Raw genomic sequence first — 23,696 nt, 5'->3', positions numbered from 1 at the left:
TGGTTAACCGGGTAAATGTCACGAAATTATACATTGGTCAATACATTTTATATTTAAATAAATTAAAATATAAAATGAATTATTATAAGTTATAATTAGAATGTATTTAAGTGTTTTTGAATAAAAAGAATAAAACATAAACATTAAAGTTTAAATACACAAAAACTACATTGTTATTTTCTACTAAGTATACATGTATGTATTTGTATATATGTATTATTATCTAGTGAATGACTAGTTATGGGTCATGACTTAAAGTGATTTCATGTAAGTTTTATGATGTCTAAATCAATTAAGATAAGAGAATTGGTGGAGATAAGTGTCAACTTAACTAATAAGTGCTTAATCACTTAAGACATTTTACTAAGAATGCTTCTTAATCCCTCTTCTAATTTTCAAGATTAAGACCTTCCCTCTCCTTACCTAGAACTCCTAACTAACTAAATAACTAGTATTTAGTTAGTTAACTAACCCCATCTCTAAGAAACCACCCAAGCAAGTGGCTAGACAAGATCACATCACTTAAACTCACATCCCATCACAAGCTAGTCTAGGTTTTGTCCCCTTATCCTCTTCCACTCTTTCCTCCTTCATATCCACGAAATTTCCTCTTCATTTTACCCTCATTTGACCAGCCAATACTCCAGGGAATTACTCTCAACCTTCATCTCATTTTCAAGCACAAGAACTTCCTTCCAAAGCCATCAAAACCATGAACTAAAGGGTTGCTGTCCCTTTTGTGTTTCAGCCACCATTTCACCCATCTACACCTTCCTTTTGCTTGATATTTTTACCACTAAATACCCCTGGAAGTTACTTGTTATGATACTCAAAATTATTGATTCAAAACAGTGAGTAAACTACCCTTTTTCTTGCTCTTTTGCTGTGAAATTTTCGTGACAGCAACATAGCCAAAAGAGTGGCTGTTTTGGAGCATCAAACCAACAACCAAAAGTTCATCTTCAACCTTCCATTCTTCAAGTATTCACATAAGGTGAGTTCATACCCCTACATTTTCATGTTTTCTTCAAGTTTTAAGGGGGGAATACAAGTTAGAACACTAAACATAACTTAAATTTAAATGACAGCTTTCTACAGAAAAGTTGAGTCCTGTTCATGGACTGTTTTGACCATCTTAAACTTAATATATTTCCAAACTGTACAATATGAAAATAGTTCAAGTTTATACCTTTCTAAGGACTACTCGCACGCGTTCATACGATTTTTCTACAATTTATGGCGATTTTTATAAAACTGTCTGTCATTTCAGAAGTGATTTCGGACCAGTCTGTGAAGATGTTCATTTTCACACTAGTTTGAGACCACTAAAAATCATAATAAAAATTGGGAACAAAGTAGACTCATTTTATAAACTCTCAGAGGTGACGGATTCAGTTTTTGACTTACGATTATTTTTCTATGAGTTTTCTAAAAACAGGGACAGTAAAGGGTAAAACTGTCAAAAGTGGTTTATAGATTTATTAACACCTTCTAACATTTTTAAGCAATGTTTATACATTAAGGAAGTTAAAACACAATCATTTAAATATGTTTAATTACCATTTTTACAAAAGTGATAAGTACAAAAAGGTCTTAGGTATCAAACTTAAGGATTATTTCATCCAAAGTTTCTAATAAAAACGTAAGAATATGAACAACAATTACGAAACATACCAAATCATCTTTTAAAACTTATACATATATATAACCATATACATATATATGTTTTGTTTACAAACTTGTCTTCTACATCAAAAATTTCACTTTACTCGTTTTTATCAAATGAATCACTTGTGATTTATTACTACTATGTAAAAACTCTTGTCATACTTTGCATGCACTAGATTTATACAAAGTATTTAGAAATTCCAAAGTATCCTTCGTTGTGAAACAGTTTTAATACATTTTAAAAAAACTTATGATTTTATGCATTGTCAAAACTTTGTGAGAAAGGATGATCTTTGCATACAAAACTATTACTTTAATACAGACTTAGTTGAGAATCCATGAGACGTGTACATCTTCAAACACTGCCTTTTTTATAAAAGGTATCGCTACAAGTCCTGTCTATAACCAGAGTCTCCCGTTCGGAGAACGTGTCAAATGTGTATAGATCTATACGGGAAGTCATGATCCCGCGCCCTGACTGTTAGCTACAGTCCGTCTTTTGGGGTGACAATTTGTCATAACGCTACGACGCCTGAAGAATGTCGCTACAGGCATATTATGTTTAGTATGGTTATAAAACTCATCGGATATACAATTATTATGCTTTTATGCTTTTATGAACGAGTAGCTATTAAAACTATTCTTCATCTAACAAGTGCGATCTTCGTATAGTTTTATTATATAAAACTATGCCACAACTTTTAAGCACGTCGGTTGCTTGCGATTTTCGGTCTTAGAGACTGCCAGTTATGTTAGGAAAATAAGGGTTTTTCCTGCATCTAAAACAAACAACTAATAGGAAAATAAGGGATTTTCTTGGTGCAACTATTTACAACTTATAACACAAACATTCATATACATTTCATACTTTTATAAGAAAATAAGGGTTTTTCTTGGAAAGCACAACAAATCATATCTCAACTATTAGGGAAAATATGGGATTTTCTGGATCTAATACATTCATTTTCAACCCAACGAATCATAACTCTTTTCATTTGAAAATACCGCGTTTTCTGGAAAACATACATGAACTTTCGAATGGCGTACATTTTCTCAAAACACTACTTATGAACTCACCAACTTAATTGTTGACACTTTTTCTTTGAAATAACTTGTATTCTCAGGGAACCGCTAAGCAGGTTTGGAAATCAACTTTTGAGGATTAACGTGCTGACGTTAATTACTTCTTTTGAAAGATGTTTATGTATTTATCTTTTGAACATGTAACGAATACAATTATGTAAACATTTTGGAAACCTTAATATGTATGGTGGTGTGTACTTTCCTTTCTATGAACTGTTATGATACTGAATATGACGTCCTCTGCCCCCAAACGTTTCCGCCGTTCTGGTTTGGGGGTGTGACACTATTATATTTATATAGTGTAGGCTAACACTCATTTGGAAATGGGCTAAGCTTATATGGAAGTCCATGGATGATCCATGGAGCTTTTGACCCATGGATCCTTGGAAAGGAAAAGACATGGATTATTAGGTTTTTACCCTAATCATGCACACTATATAAACAAACTTATGTTGCATGAAATTGACCCGAGTATGTGTAAAAGGGTGTGGCCGATTTCTTGAAGCAAAGTATACACTTTCATAAGTTTTCCAAGTTTGTGGTGATTTGTGATTCCATTTGAGGCATTCACATTATTGGTGCTAGGCTCTCAAACTCCAAGCAATCAATCACAATCAAAAGGTATGTCTTTCTACTAGTAGTTTTATGATTCAAGATTCTTATGTTATGCTAGTTAGGAAGTAACCTTGGAAATCATTATTTGCATGTATTTAGAGAAAACATAGATCCAAGGTTATTAGGGTTGCATGTACACCTTAGGAGTGTTAGAATGCTCATAACCCAACAAAAACACCAATACTGCCCGAAACAATGGAACTGCATGAACGTTGATCTGCCTGAAACACCGAACCGCCTAAAACACTGAACCACCTGACATCGTATGCTACTTCCCGAATGCTTTCCAAAATCCATCAAGACCTTCCTGGTCTCAATTTGTTTGCCAGACATCTAAAATACCGGATTCCATTCTGGTTGCTGAGCCTAAAGACTCCCACACCGTCGCCCCACATGACTTCCGAATGCAATTCTCATTTGTCAATAGTTGCCACAAGTTATCTTGCCACTGAGGCTCTAACGACCTCCAAATCCAACCGATCGGGACCATGCGTCGAATCATGACATTGCCAAACCCAAAGCTAAAAGTGAATGCATCATGACTAAAGATAGCATTATATCGCAACCGACCTTATGCGGACCTTCGCTTCCTTGATCCCATGATTGTCGTGGTGTTCCTACAGTCTTTCACAAGCTTAATGAGGTCTAATCCATCTAGGTAATTCCGTAACCTAATCCGTGGATTTTCCATGTCCTCACTACTGCACCAGAACTGGTGGGTGCTACGGTTCTTCCCGTGATCTAACATCACTCCCATACTATCTACCAACCTAATGAAAGCTATGGCAACCCCCGCAGGCATACAATACTCTAACGCTATCTAAAAACTTTGTGAATTCTATAGCTACACCTGCAAAATTACAACACTTCCAACACTATCTGGAAACCTTGTGAATGCTAAAGCTACACCTGCATTCTTACAACACTTTTGACACTATGTGGAAACCTTATGAACGCTACGACTACATTTGCAGTCTTACAACACTTCCAACACTATCTGACCATCTTGTGAATGCTACGGCTACACCCACAGTCTTACAACACTTTCCATGCTAACTGACTGCTAGTGAACGCTACGGCTATCCCGCAGTCTTAAAATATTTTTCATGCTAACTCAACCGCTGAACATGGTCTTACCGCTGATTACTAATCTGAACACACCCAAGGCCGAGCTTGTACACATGATCCAATATCCCAATCTGAACTCATGTCTTGTCTGAAATCCATGACCCATTTCCCGGGGCCTTCTATCTGATGCTAAGGAAAAACATGGACCAAATGTTGGAACATTTCCTAAACTTCTAACTCCCACAATCCGTAACCTATACGGCCACTCGACGTCCTCCCTTTCTGATAGGGATGCGAAACCCATCCTAGTTCCATATCCATCTCTGATCCTGAATACCTGATCAATTGTCCCCCACTTAGATTCGAATAAGTCTTCACGACATGTGAGAATTAAAGGATTCCCAATCCTTCTTACCTTATGAAATCTAATTGTCGACGACTAGCGCTTACCAGTGCTAATGATCGATTACCATCAAAATCCTAAGATCGCCCATCCTCTGGAATCTTGAAGAGTACTCTTGAAATCTGGTCCACTCCGGCACCTCGATCCACCTCCCATGCGGGCGACTAGAAACCTTAACCTTTACTCTAGCTGGAGAATCTTTGTAGAACCACTAAACTCTAATCAAACACAACCCATTCAAGAAATGTAATTTCCTTGGAACATCCAATGTTCAAACAACCCATGCGACTACACCAGTATCCATATGCTACAACTCCTCTCCTAGCGACGGTAGTGCTAGAACCCAGGAGTTCTCCCAAAGACCACCACCGATCATACCAGAACAGATGATGAAACCACTATGCCTCATTGATACAATGGGACTAGCCCTGGAGAAGCTAACTCTAGACCTTCTACGTAGTACCCCTGACCGGTCTATACTACGAGCTGAGAGAACACTGAACACTCCAAACCAGCAAAAGGGAACGTCCTTTCACTAACTACTTATAATTCACGGTATGCGATTGGCATATGAGATTTCTTGAAAATATAATCCAAACACAAGAAGGAAACACTTACTCAAAACTCAGTGAGAATCCAAAGTAGATACAATTACTGATCAAGAGTAGTTACACGATACTATCATTATAGAAAGGGGAGTTCAAATTACATACCAGCGATATATTGCGGCTTGATCTTGATTTCCTACAGAACAATGGACACTAGAACCTGAACTCTCTCCGCTACCTAAGCAGGACAACGGGACTTGAAATGACCTGGATGGTGACAATGAAAACATATATGATCCTTCTTACAATCTGTTTGCACATGCCCTATTTCTCCACACTTGAAACACCTAAACTTGTGACAAGAAAACCTATGGCTTCCCTCACACTTGCCACACACCTCAAGATCTCCCTGACTTCCAACACCTAAGTCAGCCGAGTCGGACCCTCCACCTCTTTCTAATCGTCCTGAGATAGGTGTTCGTTTCCTTTTCCCAAACCACGCTTCCAAACTCACATTTCCTTTACTACCAGCCCCACCAGCTGCACTTGCAGTACGTGAGAGCGTGACTCGCTCCTCTAATTTGACAACCAAGATTTCAGTGATCTGACTAATGATACCAGGCAATCCCCCGCGAAGGGCTCGTGAAATCTCAGCGGAAATTTGATCACGTGGTTGACTCTCCTAAAGACACGGCGCACAAATCTCCTCCAATCCCAAACGACTAAAGCTAACAAGAGGATCCTCCTCCCTGAAGGATCCTAAGGATCCACAAGCCTTGGGCTCCTGATGAGCCCCTACCTGCCCTGCTATAGTCTCAACCCAAAAGGCCCCGAGACAGCTATCCAATACTTCCAAAATCCCTTCCTCGACTGACCCAAGATCATAAGAATCTGCTCCATCATACCACGGGTAATCTGTGACAACCCGATATTTCGAGACAATGTAATGTAAAACCAATCAAATTTAGGTCAAAATATAACTTTCCTAAAATCTTATTTGGGTTAAATAAAGTAGTAGGAATCATATCAAGGTTTTCGTACATATAAAGAACCCTAAAATCCGAGTTATAACGAAGAAGTTATGACCAACCGAAGATTCTCGGCAAAACCGACAACACCGATTAAACGAAAAACGCGAAGTTTCAATACAATAGTTTTTAGCCTTAATTATCTGAATGAAAGTTATAGATAACCTCAAACCGTGAGCGTACATAAAAAGAACGTCCAAATCTGACTTCGTATGAGAAAGTTATGATTTTTCCAAGATTTGGGTATAGCAGTAGACAGCTAAAAACTCGAAATAGAGCTCGAGATACTTTTGACCAAAACAACCTAAATGAGAATCTAAGGTCTCAAAATTAGTAGCGCAACGGCGAAAAGTCTGACGAAAACGGACACCGGATGAAGAAGTTATGGATTTTTAACGGACTTTTCGTGTCCCGGCCCGTTAAAAATAAATAATTAAAAATAAAGTCAAAATTTGCCAATGAAGTCTAAACGAGAGTTGTAGATAACATTTTCAGCTATGCGTGCATATAAAGAACGTCGAAAACGGAGCTCGTATGCGAAAGTTACGGATTTTACAAGTTCGGGGTCCAAAATCCTAGGCTATCAGGCCCCCACGACGTGGCACAGCTTGGCTGCGACCCGGCAAGTGACTGAGGGCATCCAATCAACGGAAGGGTATAAGGCTTGCTCCCCATGATGTGGCCAACCTTAGCCATGACGTGGCACACCAGAAATGCCCCTATAAATAGAACTCTTGGGGTGTCGGGTTTAGGTGCTCCATTCTTCCATCTCTCGTGCTGAAACTCTGCGGTTAAGCTCCCGAAGCCCTCCTGAAGCCCCGGTTTTCACCTTCAAGTCCCGAAGGAAGTTTTTGTGTTCCCGAGATTCCCGAGAATCCCGAGATTTTCCCCCGCTTTCAACTCTTCCTGTCAAAGTTCTGCTCGATTCTTCTCTAGACTATTTCAAATCAACCACTTCAATCAAGTGAGTTCATACCCCTTAACTAATGTTTTAAACTACTTTTAAATGTTTTATGGGGGGAATACAAGTAGAATCATGCTAGTATTATATCAATCACATGCGATTAATAAGTAGAATTACGCTAGTTATTACATCAATCACATGTGATTTATATACAACATTCAAAAGATTTGGCTACTCATTAGCCCTTTTACCAAACAGTTTCCTTCAAATGATTTTTATAAACATTTTATATGTTTTAAACTACTTATTACACTGTACATCTTACTCGGTAAATTACCTTTCAAACTTATTTACAACTGTGTTTCAAACAAATGTTTCCTTATACTCAAAACTGTTTTATCATACTTATGCCTTCAAATTGTTTTATAGATCGACATCAAGTTGATCTTTTCTTAAAATAATATTTATGTTTCAAATGTCTTACAAAATTTATTTATGCTTTTATATTATAAATTGCATGCCTCTATATGTATAGTTATATAAGAAATGTTTAAAAGACTTAGGAAGGCTATCCACCCTATTTCCTTTTCGCGCCTTGAGATGTGGTCTGGTGGGATATTGGGTATTCGTCCGAAAGTCGTTTAAATATTAGTTATATATCATGTGCACATATATAGTCATAAAAGGTCTTTCCAGTTCATCCCATGCCCTTAGTTAGCAAGGGTATACATCCATGACCATACGTACCAGTTAGACTGCTAGTAAACTACCATATGGGTAGTTTAGGAAGATACTAGAACCGTTACTAGAACGCGATTTCATACAATGAGTCAGTTCTTTCATGAGTTAATACTTTCTAGAACATTACTGTACATTACATATACAACTATACTAGGACGAGAACATATACAACTATGCTAGGAAGAGAACATATACAACTATACTAGAATGAGAAACATTACCCTTACATTAATACGTTAACAATTGTGATCCACTATATCGGAGCATGCCTTAAATGTCATGGCCCGAGTTGTAGCCAGAATTCTCTTGGAGGGAGAGCGTGAGTTTGCGTATAGATCTATACTGGATTGACAATCCTACACCTTGCTGCTAGCTACAGCCGGACCTACAGGTTTGCGGGTGCCAAACGTCATTCCGTTATTACGACCATTCGTATGTCGTTGTTATCAGTCGATAGTATGGTGCAATTTATCACATAGTGCCTTAGCCTAAAATCCAGTTTAAGGTAGTTAGTACGGTAGTAGTCCTTTTAGAGTTACGTTGTAGTACTACGTTAATTTTCCCATTACATATTTTTAGTGATAACCTCACTTAAACATAAATGTACAAACTATATTTTTGGATAATGATAGTTATACTTTGGAAAATACTTACTCTTACAAGAGACACACACACAGAACAGTTAGGTCTTGGTAGAAGACACCTTCATATACTAGAAGGAATCATAGGGATTCTAGGGTTTTTCAAACACTTACAATTCATATACACTTTCAAATTCTTACAATACATAGACTTACAAATTCTTACATACAAATTAAGACACTAAATACTTATGATCTCACCAGCTTCAAAGCTGATACTCGCTTTCAAAATTACTTGTATCCTCAGGTCCTCATAGACAGGTACCGATGCAAGGAGAAAGGAAGATGGAGCTTGTTCAAGACTTATCTTTCATTTTGATTTATGCTTTGGTGTTTATCAAAATTTGATAGAATACAATTGTATAATAATTATTTTATTAATGCAATGGATGATGTTGTTGCTTTTTTACTACTTTACATTGTTGTTGATATTATACATGACGTCCTCCGCCCCAGAACGTTTCCGTCGTTCTCGGTTTTGGGGTGTGACATAATCTCCCACGAGAGGAACTTTCACATCTGCTCGCTGATTGATTAGCACCTATAATTGTGCTGGAACTCGAACCTGAACCATCTTCTTGAGAGCTCATCTCCAAACATAAATACAATCAAGCCAACAATCAGAATTCGCCTAAGAATCCACCTCTCATAAGCTTCTTAGATTCTACAAGACTCTAACGGATTCGAGTATGGATCCTGTGCTTTCAGTAGTACGGGCCCAATACTACCTTCCACACCTATCCATACTTTCGTCAGCAATCCTCCCGAATCCTCCAAGTCACATCCTCAAACTGATGCACCCAAGTCTCACTAAAGCTCACTACTAACCTACTGAAGCATATCCTAGGCTTTCCTAGGTTCCCGAACCCACCCAGTCCTTAGCTGCTGAAAGATTCCCAGTAATGTCAACTAGCTACCTTATGAATATAGCCACATGTAGCAGAGATCAAATAATCCTTCAAGTAATAGACTCATCCCTAGAACGGTTGGGCTCATATAAGCGCTGTGCAATAGGGTCAAGTCTATCACTCTGAGATTATCCAGCCTATGCTACATGTGACTTAGCATATCACTTAGTAGCTAACTCACATTACTAAGAACCCCACAAAGCACAAAGCAAGTAGCATTCAGACAATGGAAAAATCTAACCAACATACTACAATCAAACCATTCTATCCTTTTATCAGGAATCTATACTGGCATGAGATTATATGACTCATGCAATCAGGCATAACCAAAACATGCCATCCTATCACTGATTGATCAATATTAGCATGCAGGTCTATGAGCACATACAATAGGCATATAATGCATCCTTCCTAGATCCTTAGCCCTAATCTAGCATGCATTTCACATATTCTCAATTCATAACATAACATAACTGAAGCATTTGAGGCATCACACTTGGGGTGCTAGGCTCTTAAAGGCTTAAGGTTTCAAAGCTACAACAAAGGTAAGTCAACTAACTAGATTTTTGTAGTGTATATACTCCATAGTATGCTAGTTAGGATGATGCCTTGGAAAATTGAAAGTTTGCATGTATAATAGAGAAAACATAGATCCAAGGCATCTAGGGTTGCATATACACCATAGGTGTGTTAGAATGCTCAAAACCCTTCAGTTGTATCAGAGCCTAGGCTTGTTTTCCATTATACTTCATGCTACTTGTTCTCAAAGCGTGGAAAAATCGATTTTCTGCTTTCTGGACAATGAACTCGCCGATTCCACTAACAGACTTGTCGATTCCACCCTAAAAACTGACCAACTCGCTGAGTCAGTTCATGAACTCGACGAGTTGGTGCTCCGAAATGCAGAATTTCGAGTTTTAAAGCCAGAATTCGACTAGAATCATTAACCTAAACTAGTTTTGAACAAATAAACCTGTTTTTGATGTGGTAATGATTGTGCTTATCCAATTTCAAAGATAATTGTCAAAGTTTCATGTTTTGTATTAGTTTATATGATTAGGCTAATTTCATGAAAATTGTTTGATATGAATTATCTTGTTCATATAAGTTTAATTGAATCATGCATGAATTATTTGATGATTGTGTTAACTAAAATAATTGGTTAAATGCTTTTAATGGACTCCATAACTTGTCCTCAAGTTATGGAAAATGAAAGATTTCTCTTTTAATAGATCATTAAACTCATATGTTATGGAAATGAAAATTTTTCACATGTTTCAAAACTTGCCCTCAAGTTTTGGAATTTGTAAAGTCAGTTAAGAATACTTTAATTCCAAATGATAGAATTTTAAAAGTTTAAAATTCAAACCTTATACTTTATAGTATTATAAGTATATATATATATATATATATATATATATATATATATATATATATATATATATATATATAAGATCAATTCAGTCTTACCATTAGTATGCCTCATTCACGAAGTCGGTCTATAAGGGGGTATAAGGTTACTATCTATACAATGGCAGTTTAATGGGTGTCCATTCTCACCCACACCTTCCTTGATTGGTGGAGGGTTGTTAGCTGAACGGGTAGGATAGGACTATAATTCTCATTAAGTATAATGATAATAAAGTAACTAAGTATTTATTAAATTCCCAATCTTAGTTACTTTAGGAAAATGTGAAATTGATGCTAATCCATAAAAATTGCACTTTGCACCTTACTAGGTCGTTGATGGAGCGTGTGTGGTTAACCGGAACATTAACTTGGACTAGTAAGGGTGGAAAAGGGTGGCTTGATGTTTATCATAAGATCAATGGAACGTGTGTGGTTAACCGGCACATTAATTGGATGATAAAGTCGAGATTACCAAGCACATTTTGCATGGTTATTCACACCTTGTTTGTGATCCTCGGTATCCCAGTCACAAACCTTAATGGCATAATCAAGATTTAAACATGCCATTGAATTGTTCAATGAATCTCAAAGCATCTACGAATTTCAATCCAATTAAAACTTAATAACAATTTTGTTTTTCATGGTGGAAATTGGTAAATCGTCATTTACCTACCTTCAAATAATTTGCAAGTTGGATTACGGCGTCCCTCTTCCAATTTGTAAAATATTGTGTTGGTTCCTAGCCTTAATATTTCATTTTAGGAGTTATATTAAGGACTCTTTATCTAATTTGAACTTTATCTTTCTTTCTTTTTAGATGTCTTCCAACACTGCTTCTGGCTCAAACCCTACTGGCTCCTTCTCTCTCATTAACCTTTGTGGGAGAGTCATATTTGATGGTTCCGACTTCAATGATTGGATTATGAAAATCAAGATGGTCACTCGCTATGAGGACAAGTAATATGTCCTAGACAAGGAGCTTAAGGAAATCGATGAGTCTTCTGCTACTCCTGAGGAGATCGCTGAGTTGTAACACCGTAAAAATTAAAACAATTTTTCGCATTTTATAAAAACATAATTCATTTATTATTCATAAAAACATCATTGTTTGAAACTCAAATCCATAGCATATAAAAATCCCAAGATCTCATAACATAAAAATCTCGTGTGTGTGATCAGGCCGGCGCCTTCCCGCGATCCTCACTAGTACCTGAAACAAATAACACCAAACACTGTAAGCACAAAGCTTAGTGAGTTCCCCAAAATAACATATATATATATATATATATATATATATATATATATATATATATATATAACACATATTAGCCACTCGAGGCTATAACTCTTTGGGTCCGTGCACCCAACTCTATGAACCCTCAGGCTCTATCTCTGTGAACCTTCCGGTTCTAACTCTGTAGCATGCACAGCATAAATCACATAGAATAATGCAGTGCAACACATAACACATATATAGCATACAACACTGTATCACATAACTCTAATTACCTACTCAAGGTAAAGTATAGTGAGAAGACTCACCTCGCGTATCTCGGTAACTCACAAATCCTTGAAATCACTAGTGCTCGATCACCCGAGATATAGTCCTCCTATAACACAAATACATCCCTAATTAACACTTTCCAAACTAGGGTTGACTAACTCTATCAAGTCAACATCGGTCAACTCTAGTCAACGGTCAACGGTCAACCCAACTCACCAAGTCTGGCGTGGACTCGCCGAGTCCCTTCGGGGACCCGATTCCTCTGAATCCCCTTCCGACTCACCGAGTCACTCACCCAACTCGGTTCCTCAACCCCTGGTTCGAAAACACGGAACCACTCGCTCCAACTCATCGAGTCTGCCAATGGACTCAACGAGTGCATTCCATGCACAACCCCAAACGACCTTCTGAGGTCAGATCTGTTCCACTAACTCATAGCTCCAGTCTTTCCAAGCTTATTTATCACGTAAAGTCTATGTCTTGGCGCTCATATCACACCTAATGACTCATAAATGGTGTTTTAACCTCAAACATAATGATCCCAAACCAAAACCTCCATAGACTCATATAAAGCTTGGACAAAGAGGCACTCTGGACCGCCATGGGTCCAGATCCAGAACCTCACTCGCTTAGGGGACCATGGGAGCACTAGATCTAGTCACAAAAGGGCTCAATAAGCCCTAAATCAACATGAACATCACCTCAACATAAAATGGTTCAAAAACAGTACCTCAAACGTGATGTTCTGAACCTCAGATCTTCAGGAAGTTAACCCTCTTGTTTCCTCTTGGCTATAGCTTCCTTTCCCTTGCTAGACAACACCACCAAGGTCAATCTTGGCTCCTTCTCTCACTCCAAACGCTCAATCTCACTAGGGTTTCGCTCTGGGGGCTGGTGAGCACAAATGACGGCCATAAGGCCCTTTAAATAGGCCCTAAACTTGAGAAATTAGGGTTTCATTAAACAGCGCGGACTCGCCGATTCCACCAATACGACTCGTCGAGTCCGGTCATTAATCCGGGTGAGAAATCACGTCTCTACGCGGCGATTCTACGCACCAACTCGCCGACTCCTCTCACAAAACTCGAATTAAAAATGAATAAATATAATACCTGAAATTCTGGATGTTACGATTCTCCCCCACTTAAATTTGACTTCGCCCTCGAAGTCTCATCCCTGAAATAGCTCCGGATGCTGCTCCCGCATCTCACGCTCTGGCTCCCAGGTCAACTCGGATCCTCTCTGATGTTGCCACTGAACCTGTACCAGAGGCACCTCCTTGTTCCTCAGAACCTTGATCTTCCAATCCACAATCGCAACTGGTCTCTCCGTGTAGTTCAAGTTCGCATCCACCTGAATGTCCTCTAACGGCACCACCGCCAACTCGCCGGCTATACACTTCCTCAACTGAGACACGTGGAAGGTATTATGAATCCGCTCCAACTCCGTAGGTAGCTCCAAGCGATACGCTACCCTGCCCACCCTCGCGATCACTCTAAACGACCCAATATACTGGGGCCCTAGCTTGCCCCTCTTCCTGAATCGAATCACTCCTTTCCAAGAAGATACCTTCAGGAAAACATAATCACCGACCTGGAACTCAAGCTCGGATCGACGTCTATCCGCATAACTCTTCTGGCGGCTCTGAGCGGTCAACAATCTCTGCCTGACCCGCTGTATCTGCTCTGTCGTCTAAAGCACAATCTCTGTGCTACCCATCACTCATTGCTCTACCTCTCCCCAACAAATGGGAGTCCGACACCTCCTCCCATACAACAACTTAAAAGGCGGCATACCAATGCTCGAATGATGGCTGTTATTGTAGGAGAACTCTGCTAAGGACAAATACGTGTCCCAACTCCCGCCAAAATCCAACACGCATGCTCGGAGCATGTCCTCGAGCGTCTGAATCGTCCGCTCGCTCTGACCGTTAGTCTGTGGGTGGTATGCGGTACTAAAATGCATCCTCGTACCCAACTCCTCATGGAATTTCTTCCAAAATCTGGAAGTGAAACGCACATCTCGATCTGACACAATCGAGATCGGCACCCCATGTCGCGATACCACCTCTCTTACATATACCTCTGCTAACTTTTCCGTAGAAGAACTCTCACTAATGGCAAGAAAGTGAGCGCTCTTTGTCAAACGGTCTACTATCACCCAAATCGCATCGACACCCCTTGCCATTCTCGGCAATTTGGTGATAAAATCCATGGATATCTGCTCCCATTTCCATTCGGGAACCTCCAACGGCTGCAACTTACCATGCGGTCTCTGGTGTTCGGCCTTAACCCTACGGCAGGTTAAGCACCTCTCAACAAACCACGCGACATCCCTCTTCATACATGGCCACCAATACTCCCTCTTCAGATCTAAATACATCTTAGTGGCACCAGGATGGATCGAGAACTTCGACCGATGAGCCTCTTCCATCAAAATGGTACGCGTCCCTCCCACAAACGGTACCCAGATACGCCCCTGAAATGTCATAAGCCCCCTGCCATTAGTAACGAACTCCAATACTAACCCAACAACTCACTCTTTCTTCTGCATCTCAGGCTGCATAGCCTCAGCCTGAGCCCCACGAATGGTGTCCAACACCGGAGCTATCACGGTCAATCTCAAACATACATTTCGCAACGGGGTGGTCTCCGCCCTGCGGCTCAGTGCATCGGCTACAACATTAGCCTTGCCCGGGTGGTACAGGATCTCATAATCATAATCCTTGACCACGTCCAACCACCTCCTCTGTCGCATGTTTAGGTTGGGCTGATCCATCAAATACTTCAGGCTCTTGTGGTCCGTGTATATCGTACACCGAACCCCGTACAGATAGTGACGCCAAATCTTGAGGGCAAACACCACTGCCCCCAACTCTAGATCGTGGGTGGGATACCTTGACTCATGAGGCTTCAGCTGCCTCGATGCGTATGCTATCACATGCCCTCTCTGCATCAGCACCGCTCCCAACCCCAAGATCGATGCATCACAATACACCACAAAGTCCTCCATCCCCTCTGGGAGGGCTAACACTGGGGCTTCACATAGCCTCTGGCGAAGCATCTCAAAGGAGGTATGCTGCTCTGGTCCCCATGAAAAAACGACACCCTTCCGGGTTAACCTGGTGAGTGGCACAACGATCTTGGAGAAACCCCTGATAAATCTCCGATAATAGCCTACCAATCCCAAGTAACTCCTGATCTCGGACGATGACCTCGGCACCTCCCAACTCATCACTGCCTCCACTTTGGCCGGGTCGACCAATATCCCCTGCTGGTTAACGAGGTGCCCTAGGAACTGGACCTCTCGCAACCAGAAATCACACTTGGAGAATTTGGCATAAAGCCTCTCCGATCTCAGTACTCCGAGGATCTCCCTCAAATGCTCCTCATGCTGCTCTCTGGATCTCGAATACACCAAAATATCGTCGATGAAAACGATCACCGACCGATCCAACATCGACCTGCACACTCTGTTCATGAGATCCATGAACATTGTCGGGGCATTGGTGAGTCCGAAAGGCATCACCACAAACTCATAATGCCCATAACGAGTCCTGAATGCTGTCTTCTGAATATCCTCATCTCGCACCCTTACCTGATGATACCCCGACCTCAAATCGATCTTGGAGAACCAAGATGCTCCCTGCAACTGAACGAACAAATCATCGATCCTCGGCAACGGGTAACGGTTCTTGACCGTCAGCTTGTTCAACTCCCGGTAATCAATGCACGTCCGGTGTGAACCATCCTTCTTCTTGACAAAAAGGATAGGCGCTCCCCACGGCGAGCTGCTCGGCCGAATAAATCCCTTTCCCAACAGCTTCTGAAGCTGCGAGGATAACTCTTGCATCTCTGGAGGTGCAAGACGATAGGGCACCTTTGCAATAGGCGGGGCCCCCGGAACCAAATCGATACTAAACTCCACTTGCCTCACGGGAGGCACACCCGACAACTCCTTTGGAAATACGTCCGGGAACTCACGCACTATCGGAACCTCCTCAACTGACCTCGGTCTCTCTGAATCAACCCGCGTATCCATCACATACGCCACAAAGCCCTTACAGCCCTGCTGTAAACACTGCCTCACTCTAGCGGCCGAACAAAACGCTGACCCAGAACGTGTACCCTCGCCGTACACCGTAAGAACTCCCCCACTAGGGTCTCGTATGGTCACCAGCTGACGCTAGCAGTCGATAACCGTACTGAATCTGCTCAACCAGTCCATGCCCACAATGACACAGACATCACCCATCGCAATAGGAACCAAATCAATCGGGAACTCAACACCGAAAATCTCGAATATGTACCCTTGGATCACCTCTGTGGCATATATCACCCTCTCGTCAGCTATGGAAACTCTCAGAGGCCGACTCAACGCCTCACGACTAACACTGATATGCTGACTAAAAGCCAAAGATACAAAAGACCGACTCACACCCGAGTCAAATAACACCAAGGCAGGTACAGAATTCATAAGAAAAGTACCTACACATAACATAATATAAGCATAATATCTCAACATCAAAATAAATACACGAAAGAATACATACCAGCCACGACATCGGGCGCTGCACGGACCTCCTCCGCAGTCAACTGAAAGGCTCTCCCTTGTGCCCTCGGCGCCTCGGCCTTCACTGGCCGACTCTCGGTAGTTCTGATGGCGGCAGGGGCAGATCCCTGAGGTGCTCCCTGTGCTGATCCCCGCAACTGCGGACACTCTGCCTTCCGGTGTCCGGTCTGGTTGCAGTGAAAACATACTGCAAACCCCTTGGGGTAGTCCTTGGCCATATGCCCCTCCTTGCCACATTTGTAGCAAGATCCAGCTCTACAAACTCCATCATGACCCTTGCCGCACTTTCCACAAGTGCGGCCCTTTTGGCTCCCTGCTTTGGGATCAGCGGGCTTGGCCCGCTTGGCTGCCGGCTGGGACTGTGTCGGTCGTCGATCCCTCCCTTGAGACTCCGCCTCCTCCCTAGCCTGAGTCTCTAGCTCAATCTCCCTCTTCCGGGCATTTGCCTGAAGCTCGGCAAATGTCCGGTACGAGGAGTTCGCCACGAACTCCCGAATATCTCTCCGCAAAATACTCAAATAATGGCTCATACGTGCCTGCTCAGTAGACACGTGCTCAGGGCAGAACATCGCCCTCTCATGAAACATCCTAGTGATAACCGTAACGGATTCTGTACCCTGCTTGAGGTTCAAAAACTCCTATGCCAACCGATCTCGTTCTACTGGGGGAACGTACTCATCACGAAACATGGTGGTGAACCTCTCCCAGGTCACCGCAGCAAGCTCTGCTGGAGAATAGTGTGCTGTCGTGAACTTCCACCAATCCTTCGCCCCCAGGCGAAGCTGGCTCAGCGCAAACCGAACCCTCAAGTGCTCCAGGCACGAGCATGTGTAGAAACACCCCTCAATGTCAGATACCCATCTCATCGCTGCAATCGGGTCCTGCGTCCCGTCAAACTCTGGTGGCTTCGTGTTGCTGAAATCCCTGAACAACAACGAGTCACCCCCTTGCGGCCTAGCAGCAGCAATGGCAGCGGTGGCCTCCGCAACAGCAGCCTCAGAAAGAGCGGCATAATGCTCGTCAAAAGTCTCAATCAGCATGGTCTTGATAGACCCGAACATGGCCGCAGCCACCTCCTCATGGATGATCCGGCGGATCTCCTCATCACTGGTCTCGCTGCTCTCTGGCACATGACGTGTCCTCACCATGATCTACCTCTGAAAAACAACATACGATATATTAGAAACTCACTCGAGCATACTCGCACTTGATAACTCGTCCTTCCTTGTCTCCCGACATCCCGAAGATTCTTACTCGAACTGTATACCGTCCCGGTGTTTCTAGTAGTACGGGCCCAATACTACCTTCCACACCGCGTCAGTATACAACCCAAATCCTCCTCCTAGGATCCCAAGTCCCAAGTACTCTATTATGCAAAATCCTTTCTCTAACAGATCTCTCATAAGGTCCTCGCTGCTACCTACTCACTCTTAAGCATCTCATAGCAGCTCACCTCTCCCTTGGCTAAGGCATCACAAATCAGGCCATTCTAGTCCTAATAGGAGTACCTAGCCCACTCTAGCACGAGAATACATCATATCAATATCATAAGCATATAACATAAAGGTATCTTGGGAAATCACCGTTCGGGCGCTGACTGATCGTACACACGACTCTGCTCTGCGTTTTCCAAAAATCTCTTACTCTTTTTGAAAATATTTCTCAAATCCTCAGTTTGAGTTCAAATACGCCCGAAGGTGTACTCGAATCCCTCAAACCAAGGCTCTGATACCAACTTGTAACACCGTAAAAATTAAAACAATTTTTCGCATTTTATAAAAACATAATTCATTTATTATTCATAAAAACATCATTGTTTGAAACTCAAATCCATAGCATATAAAAATCCCAAGATCTCATAAAATAAAAATCCCGATGTGTGTACTGATCAGGCCGGCGCCTTCCCGCGATCCTCACTAGTACCTGAAACAAATAACACGAAACACTGTAAGCACAAAGCTTAGTGAGTTCCCCAAAATACCATATATATAACACATATTAGCCACTTGAGGCTATAACTCTTTGAGTCCGTGCACCCAACTCTATGAACCCTCAGGCTCTATCTCTGTGAACCTTCCGGTTCTAACTCTGTAGCATGCACAGCATAAATCACATAGAATAATGCAGTGCAACACGTAACACATATATAGCATACAACACTGTATCACATAACTGTAATTACCTACTCAAGGTAAAGTATAGTGAGAAGACTCACCTCGCGTATCTCGGTAACTCGCAAATCCCTGAAATCACTAGTGCTCGATCACCCGAGATATAGTCCTCCTATAACACAAATACATCCCTAATTAACACTTTCCAAACTAGGGTTGACTAACTCTATCAAGTCAACATCGGTCAACTCTAGTCAACGGTCAACGGTCAACCCAACTCACCGAGTCTGGCGTGGACTCGCCGAGTCCCTTCGGGGACCCGATTCCTCTGAATCCCCTTCCGACTCACTGAGTCACTCACCCAACTCGGTTCCTCAACCCCTGGTTCGAAAACACGGAACCACTCGCTCCAACTCATCGAGTCTGCCAATGGACTCAACGAGTGCATTCCATGCACAACCCCAAACGACCTTCTGAGGTCAGATCTGTTCCACTAACTCATAGCTCCAGTCTTTCCAAGCTTATTTATCACGTAAAGTCTATGTCCTGGCGCTCATATCACACCTAATGACTCATAAATGGTGTTTTAACCTCAAACATAATGATCCCAAACCAAAACCTCCATAGACTCATATAAAGCTTGGACAAAGAGGCACTCTGGACCTCCATGGGTCCAGATCCAGAACCTCACTCGCTTAGGGGACCATGGGAGCACTAGATCTAGTCACAAAAGGGCTCAATAAGCCCTAAATCAGCTTGAACATCACCTCAACATAAAATGGTTCAAAAACAGTACCTCAAACGTGATGTTCTGGACCTCAGATCTTCAGGAAGTTAACCCTCTTGCTTCCTCTTGGCTATAGCTTCCTTTCCCTTGCTATACAACACCACCAAGGTCAACAATGGCTCCTTCTCTCACTCCAAACTCTTAATCTCACTAGGGTTTCGCTCTGGGGGCTGTTGAGCACAAATGACGGCCATAAGGCCCTTTAAATAGGCCCCAAACCCGAGAAATTAGGGTTTCATTAAACAGCGCGGACTCGCCGAGTCCACCAATGCGACTCGTCGAGTCCGGTCATTAATCCGGGTGAGAAATCACGTCTCTACTCGGCGAGTCTACGTACCAACTCGCCGAGTCCTCTCACAAAACTCGAAATAAAAATGAATAAATATAATACCTGAAATTCCGGATGTTACATGAGTTTAGGGCACATGAGAAGGATGCCACCAAGGTAGCTTGTATCATGATTGCCACTATGTCAGCTGAACTCTAAAAGTCCTATGAGGACTTTTACCCTTTTGAGACGCACCAGGACCTGATGGAAAGATGCCATCAAAGTGCTCGTCAAGAGAGGTATGAAATCATCTCTTCTATGATAACAACCAGGATGAAGGATGGTGAACCCATCACAGGCCACTTATAGAAAATGCAAATGTTTGTGGACCGGTTGCTAAAGTTGAATGTGAACTTTCCTGAGGAGTTGGCTATAGATATCATTCTACACTCCTTACCTCCATGTTATGATCAGTTCCGCATGACCAATCATATGAACAAGGAGGAGGTCACACTTAGCAAACATCAAGGGCTTTGAGGACTGTTGAAACCGGTCTCAATAGTAAAATGTTGTTTCTACTCCTACCGCATTGGACCACATCAAGGTTTGGGGTTGCGAGGCTTTCGTGAGATGCGATACTCATGACAAGCTCGAACCTCGGAGTGACCGGTGTATTTTCATCGGCTTACCACAGAAATCCTTTGGTTATCTCTTCTACAGACCGAGTGACATTGTTGTCTTCGTTGCGATGAGAGGAGTCTTTCGTGAGAGAGAGCTCATAGGACAAGGAGACAGTGGGAGGCAAATTGACCTTGAAGAACTTCAAGAGTCAAGCGGTGAAGGAACCTCAAACGTTAGCGATCAACCTGAGGAGGAAACTCTTGTTGAGCCGATTGACGAGTCTGTACCTCTGAGTCATTCCAGTAGAGTTAGGGTTCCACCTGAGTTTTATGGTTTCCATATTGATGCAGAAGGTGATACATTTATCAGTGATAGCACACTAGTAAATTTAGATGAACCTAACAACTACAAGGAAGCCATGGTAGGCCCCAAGTCTGCTAAATGGAAAGAGGCTATGGACAACGAGATTCAGTCCATGTATGACAATCAAGTTTGTAACTTGGTTGACAATGTATCGGGTCGTAAGACAGTTGGGTGCAAATGGATCTTCAAGAAGAATACTGACATGGATGGGAAGGTACACACTTATAAGGCATGACTGGTTGCGAAGGGCTTTACTCAAACATTGGGAGTTGATTATGATCAGACCTTCTCACTAGTAGCGAATATTAAGTCTATTAGGGTTATGCTATGAATATGAAATATGGTAAATGGATGTCAAAACCGCTTTCCTTAATGGGAAGTTGGCTGAGGATGTTTACATGAGTCAGTCAGATGGTTTTGTCGCTGCAAAGTACCCTAATAGAGTGTGTAAGCTTGACAAATCGATTTATGGATTGAAACAAGCACCTCGCAGATGGAATCTTTCTTTCGATGAGAAAGTCAAAGAGTTTGGATTTTCGAGAAGCGAGGATGAGTCCTGTGTATATGTTAAAGCTAGTGGGAGCATAGTTAGCTTTTTGGTATTGTATGTGGATAACATACTACTCATAGGAAATGACATCCCAACCTTGCAGGAGGTTAAGTCTTGGCTTGGGAAGTGTTTCGCTATGAAGGAACTCGTAGAAGCTGCCTATATGCTTGGGATAAGGATATTGAGAGACAGGAGTAAGAGACTAATTGGACTCGGTCAAAGTACCTACTTCGATAAGGTGTTAAAAAGATTCAGCATGCAGGATTCCAAGAAAGGTGACTTACCGATGCAAAGCAATGCCAAGCTGAGTAAAGCTCAGAGTCCGAGTACAGAGGCTGGGGTAGCTGATATGAGTCAAATACCACATGCATCCGTTGTTGGCTTGATCATGTATGCTATGACTTGTACTCACCCTGATGTGGCCTTTGCTTTGAGCATGGTCAGCATATATCAAGGGAATCCTAGCAAGGTCATTAGATTGCGGTAAAGAACATTCTCAAGTACTTGCGGAGGACTAAGGACTAGGTCCTTACCCTCGGTGGGAGTGATGACTTGAGGGTGGTTGGGTATAGTGACGCCAACTTTCAGACTGACAGAGATAATTTCCGCTCTTAGTCGGGCTGGGTCTTTACCCTGAATGGAGGAGCAATAACTTGGAAAAGTTTCAAGCAGAAGACACTAGCTGATTCAACTTGCGAATCAGAGCACATAGCAGCAAGCGAGGCAGCGAAGGAGGCAGTATGGCTACAGAACTTCATTGGAGACCTTAGAGTTGTACCATCTATAAAGGAGCCTATGGAGATTTTCTGTGACAACGAGAGTGCAGTTGCCTTAGCCAAGGAACCAAGGGATCACGGCAGATCCAGGCAAATCAATAGAAAATATCACTTCGTTAGACATCGAATAGAAGAAGGAATTCTCATGGTAAAGAGGGTATCGTCCGATGAGAACCCATCAGATCCCCTCACGAAGGGACCGAGTAGGGTTAAGCATATACAGCATGCGAGGCGCATTGGGCTGAAGGACGATATTAGTTTTATTGATTAGATAGCTTTCGAAACTTGTAATAGTTGAAATGTAATTGACATTTGATGCATAAATAAAAGGTGCTTTTTAATTACTATTATGGTACTATCTTATGTCAATCATTTACTATTGTTTCACTTTTCATGTTTTGACTTCTAGAATAATTATATAATTCAAACTATCCACAGTCGATCATACGTTGGAAGTAGGTATTGAATCAATATTATCATGGATTTGGCTTGTAGATTTGTCTGAGTTATATTAGATATAGCAAAGTTTGCTGCAACATTCATGAGTGCTCATAAGGTCTGAGTATTGGATTAAACCCACACTCACTTGTATCACTTCATGGAATTTATCTCGAGTGATTGTGAGACGATAATATCATATAACTCTTCAAACCAAGAGATATGAGTTGTTGACTATGAGTTGGTTGTGCATTGATAGTACGAACCCGCTTCAGTAACTTGATGCTAAAAAAATGTGATGTTATGTACAATTTAATGAGTAGTTAGTACAAGCATATGAGTCAAAGTTTATCTGTTGCTTTTAGTCCTTAGAGGATTAAAAGTGATATCTTGGGCCCCTCGATGATTTTGTTATGACCTATGTGTCAGGCCCGGTCAGAACTAAATTGATGTGTTCGATTAAGTTCTATGTCAAACAAATCGGAGATCGAGAAACAAACTGTTGGACAATAAGTATGACGTTGTTCCATGTATTTGTCCGGCTAATATCTTTAGAACAGAGGGTTATATGATCACTTATCTAAAATGGAGCGTCTCAGTTCGACAGAGGCTTTTAAGAGCTACAATTGCTAGTCGGTGTTTTAAGTCATACTTATAGTTATAGTTATTAGACTTATCCAAGTGGGAGA

The 23,696-nt window shown here is 41.7% G+C and overlaps 1 long non-coding RNA gene across 1 annotated transcript; it reads left to right on the top strand.

Moving 5' to 3' along the window:
* The first annotated feature begins 576 nt into the window (after nt 1-576).
* On the top strand, nt 577-2,958 carry LOC128126203 (uncharacterized). The gene is made up of 2 exons (XR_008223969.1): nt 577-994; nt 2,793-2,958. It is a non-coding gene; the product is annotated as an uncharacterized LOC128126203 (long non-coding RNA).
* Nucleotides 2,959-23,696: the final 20,738 nt, after the last annotated feature.

The sequence above is a fragment of the Lactuca sativa genome, chromosome 5 (assembly GCF_002870075.4).
Source record: "Lactuca sativa cultivar Salinas chromosome 5, Lsat_Salinas_v11, whole genome shotgun sequence".
NCBI lineage: Eukaryota > Viridiplantae > Streptophyta > Magnoliopsida > Asterales > Asteraceae > Lactuca > Lactuca sativa.
This window is presented reverse-complemented; position numbering and strand designations above follow the sequence as displayed.